Genomic DNA, 5,000 nt, shown 5'->3' with positions numbered 1-5,000 from the left:
GGAGGAGGAGGAGGAGGAGGAGGAGGAGGAGGAGGAGGAGGAGGAGGAGGAGGAGGAGGAGGAGGAGGAAGAAGAGACTCAAGAAGTAATTTGGTTCCAAACTAAACATGAATTCATTGTGTACATGCTGCGAAAGGAAAAACGGATAGGGTATGCCTTTAAATGGTATAGCTCTCCCTGCTCGCCTAGCCTTTTCAATGACAGCACCCACCCACACACCCACCCCCTTTACTGTCATGGATGCTTTTCATAATCCCCTGAGAGGAAGAAAATATCCCCTGTTGCCGAACCCTGGCTTTTCACACAGCAGATGACCCTCTTGGACAGAGTTTTGACCTTTCATCTCTTTCTTGGTTTGTTTTCTTTAAATGGTGGTTGGTAAACACAGACTTCCTTTGAACATTTTACATTCACACTCCTTTAGCTTGATTTTTTAATACAACTAACTCCCTCCCGGGGGGGGGGGGGGGGGGGCGGGGTTCGCGCGCGCGCGGGTGTTGGGATCGGGACTTTACAGTCACCATGGTTTGCCCAATGGGAGGACAAGCTCAGTGGAGGCCATGTGTGGTGGCTTTACAGACTAAAATCAGTTCGGGCTGAGTGATCCCTGTGCCTATGCCGGCATCTTCCCTGACAGAGCCTGCCTGCCTGCCTGCCTGCCTGCCTGCCTGCCTGCCTGCTTGCCTGCCCGTCGCCTTCCTTCTTTCTGGAATCCTGGAATCACAGGCAGGCACGGCTGTGTGAATGTCACAGATCCCATCATGATTACTGAGTTGATGATTGACTATGAACTAGCCTGCACCCACCTAGCTACAAGAAGTCTTTGTCAGCCAGCCAGCCAGCCATCCGTTCTTGGGGGAGTCAGATAAGCCCGAGGCAAGGTCCGAGGCCCTGACGTCACCAGAGAGCTTTCTGCATTTGAATGAAGCCTTGGAGTGAGATCCATTGGAATGTATCGCCCGGCCCGCCCTGACCAGACCTCCCCGCCCCCCGTCGCGGGGGCCCCCCCCCCCCCCCCGCGCTTATTTTTCTACCCCATCCCCCACCCCAGCTCCCTTCCTCCCTCTCATCCCTCAGGTGAGGGGGTTTCATTCTAAGTGCTGACCTGGGGGGGTGGGGAGGGGAATGGGGGAAATCACGCAGGCTGGGGGAAGGGGGGGGGGACACGCGGAAGCTGACTTGCTTCCTGTGAGTGTATTTGAGACAACTGCGAACAGCCAACAATAATAAGCATAACAAGGAGGCTGGGCGTGCCCAGAGGGGCCTGGAAAGACGGGTGTGTCCCTGACATTCCAAAGGAATACAGTTATCCTATTGGGCAAAAGACAATAGACAGGCTCAGTGAAGATAAAGGTTGACTTTTGTCAAGGCGGAGAAGATTCTAGCCTAGGTCACAGCGTTTTTCAACCGCTGAGATGTTGCCTGGTGTGCCGTAGGTGCAGAGAAGACAGGAGTTTTATAATTTTTCACTATTTTGTTTACTTAATATTTCATAATAAAGTAATTATAAAATACTTTCTTTGTGTTTATTTGATTCCTATTCAAGAGAATTACTTTATATATAGTCAATATAGGCACAGAGTTAAATTTTTTAACATTTTCTAATGGTGGTGTGCCTCGTGATTTTTTTCATGAAACAAGTGTGCCTTTGCCCAACAAAGGTTGAAAAACACTGGCCTAGGAAATGGCTACCTGCCTGCCATCCACTGCTTTTAGTGACAGAGTTTTCATTTCAGACCATCTTTGGCGGTTACTTTGGGTCTCCTCTCACAAAGGCCTTCCCTGAGCTCGCAAGGTTAGATAGATAGCGTGCGGCCCCTTTCCGTCCAGAGTTTGTTTGGATTTTTTCAGGTAGACGGACCAGCCAGGCTCTTGCATCCTCTGACAGACCTCCCTGCAGCAATACCTCCACACGATGAGCTCTTCCCCTTTGTCCAGTGAACACACGTGTACACGTACACACACACACACACACACACACACACACACACACACACACACCGGTGGCGGAACACCCCACCACCACCACCACCACCACCACCACCACCACCACCCACCCACCCACCCCCGCCTAATTAGGTGCTTTTCCACAGGGATCTGAGAAGGCCTCATTCTCCATTCACTTCCCTGGGGATGGGAAAACAGGTCTATCTAGCTGCAGGCAGGGTAGCATGCAACCCCATGGTGCCAGGAACTGGCCAGACCTCTCCATTGTCCACTTTATTTATAGCGGGGGGGGGGGGGGGGGGGGCGGGCAGCCAGGCTAGGTTGCCAAGGAAGATTAGCCTTTTTTTCTGGTGGGACCCCCCCCGAGTCTAATTTCTCCCGAGTGTTGGGGAGTATGTACCCAAAAAAAGGGGGACTCTCAAGGTACCGCCTCTACAGAGAGGCATGAGTACCGAGCCGAGAGTGAGAGGCATCTCTGCCAGCCTCTGGGACTGTTTTAACAGCAAAAACAGACTCCTCTGCAGTTTCACAGCAGATCTCATAAATTGACTCTGTTGCCCCGCCCTCAGAACCCAGTAGGTGTATACATTGTGTTCATGTGAAAACATTCAAACCTGTAGAGAAATTTTATGACTTTACTTGAGCCAAACTGTCCACACTGGCCAGGAAGCAGAATCTCAAGGAGTTGGGACAATGCTCCGGAGAACAATTGTTTTTGTTTGTTTTCCCTCTCTCTCTCTCTCTCTCTCTCTCTCTCTCTCTCTCTCTCTCTCTCTCTCTCTCTTTTTCGTGTTTTTTTTTTTTTTTTTAAATATATTTTATTGATTTTTTACAGAGAGGAAGGGAGAGAGATAGAGAGCTAGAAACGTCGATGAGAGAGAAACATCGAACAGCTGCCTCTTGCACACCCCCTACCGGGGATGTGCCCGCAACCAATGTACATGCCCTTGACCGGAATCGAACCTGGGACCTTTCAGTCCGCAGACCGACGCTCTACCACTGAGCCAAACCGGCTTCGGCCTCTCTTTCGTTCTTAATTAAGTACATTTTCATTGATTTCCCAGAGGAAGAGAGTGGGAGACAGACAGAAACATCATCGGTGAGAGTCAATTACCGGTGGGCTGCTGCCCCCTACTGGGGATCAAGCCCACGACCTGGGCCTTGCCTGTACCCTTGACTGGAATTGAACCCGGAATCCTAAGGTCCCCAGGCCTGGCCGACATCGACTCTACCCACTGACTGAGCCAAACTGGCCAGTGTCACACCTACTTCTTTTACTTAGCTGGGTGCAGGATAGATAGTTAACTAACAGGCAACAATACACATGATAACAATAACAATGAAGGAATCTGCCTCTGAGACCGGTTTGGCTCAATGGGTAGAGCGTCGTCGGCTTGGGGACTGAAGGGTCCCAGGGTTTGATTCCGGTCAAGGGCATGTACCTTGGTTGCGGGCATATCCCCAGTAGGGGGTGTGCAAGAGGCAGCTGATCGATGACTCTCTCTCATCGATGTTTCTAACTCTCTATCTCTCTCCCTTCCTCACTGTACAAAATCAATAAAATAAAATAAAAAAAATTAAAAAAAAAAAACAATGAAGGAATCTATGGTCTCTGTCCTGGCTCACAGGCGCATTTGGTTGTGTTTGTGAGTATGAGGGGTGGGGGTCGGGGGAGCGGGGGAGGGAGCACGAGACTACCCACCAGAACTGCTCTTAGTTATAGGCTCCCTTCAGACCATCCCTGTGCTCGCTTTAGGCCTTTCCGTTTTCAACTCCCGCAGTGCAGGCCTTCCCTGAGGTCGTCAGGTCAGCTAGCACATAGGCCCCTTTTCGTCCACAGTTGTGTGGGAATAAACAAGTCATCTTTTCTGTCAAAGAAGGGAGTTTAGGCGGCCTCCATTTTGGCTGCAGGCACTCGGCAGCCACCTTTTTTTGAAATGTCAAAGGTCAACCCCTCCCTTTTATCCTGTCACCATTTATTTTTTTATTTATACAAATTCACACTTTATTTACGTCGAAATAAACTGTACAAAATTGAGTTTCTTCACCAAAAATAACAGTGATGTTTTCTGTCTTCTTCCAAGATAAACTACAAAACACATTTTTTTGTAGGTTGTCTAGGCCTCCCTTACAGATCAGGACGACGCGACAGTGGATGGAATCGTGAAAAAAGACAGACTGAAACAGACAGATGTGTTGTCGATGGCGGATAGGATAGCCGTGGCCTCTGATCCTGTCTTGACCTGTGAAACAGAAGTGTTCGACATATACCTGCTAAAAAGCTTACGGAGGTGAAGGAACGTAAACAGCAACCCCCAGATGTGGGTGGGTGGGTGGGTGGGTGGGTGGGTGGGTGGGTGGAACAATGGCGGGTTCTTCCTTCAATGCTTAACGGTAACTTGTCTAAGGTCATCGAATAAAGACAAAATCAAGGCCGAAATCTTTGTCTGGAATTTCTTTCTCTCTCACATTTCTTTCCCTTTCTGGTAATGTAACTGTTCGTTACAGATTTTTTTCCTAGTATGCTTGAAACTCCGGCTATTCAAGAGTTTATACTTGAAACTCCAGCTATGCCCTAGCTGGTTTGGCTCGGTGGATAGAGTGTCAGCCTGCGCACTGAAAGGTCCCAGGTTTGATTCCGGTCAAGGGCATGTACCTTGGTTCGGGCACGTCCCCAGTAGGGGGTGTGCAGCTGATCAATGATGTTTCTCTCTCATCGATGTTTCTAACTCTCTATCCCTCTTCCTTCCTCTCTGTAAAAAAAAAAAAAAAAAAAAAAAAAAAAAAAATCAATAAAATATATCTTTTTAAAGAAAGGTTAGTCATGGCCTTCATTGTACAATTTTATGAAACACATTCCTCCCACACCTTCTCAAAATTTATTTCTTCCAATACCTGATAACCCAATACCCAACAACTGGATCCACAGTGATAATAAATGTTATGTCTATAATGACTTCACCAAAACAAGTCCAAAGTGCCATTAGCAGAGAATCATGCAGAAGTACAACGTGGTGGCCCTTTTAACGCCATCCTGTGGAAGAACAGTCAGT

General features: G+C 48.5%; 1 long non-coding RNA gene across 1 annotated transcript in view; it reads right to left on the bottom strand.

Annotated features, from left to right (window-relative positions):
• LOC311615886 overlaps positions 1-5,000 on the bottom strand; it is an 865,760-nt gene that overhangs the window by 71,093 nt on the left and 789,667 nt on the right. The window lies entirely within an intron of this gene.

Source organism: Pipistrellus hanaki (genome assembly GCF_964339955.1).
Source record: "Pipistrellus hanaki genome assembly, contig: scaffold_23, whole genome shotgun sequence".
Lineage (NCBI taxonomy): Eukaryota > Metazoa > Chordata > Mammalia > Chiroptera > Vespertilionidae > Pipistrellus > Pipistrellus hanaki.
This window is presented reverse-complemented; position numbering and strand designations above follow the sequence as displayed.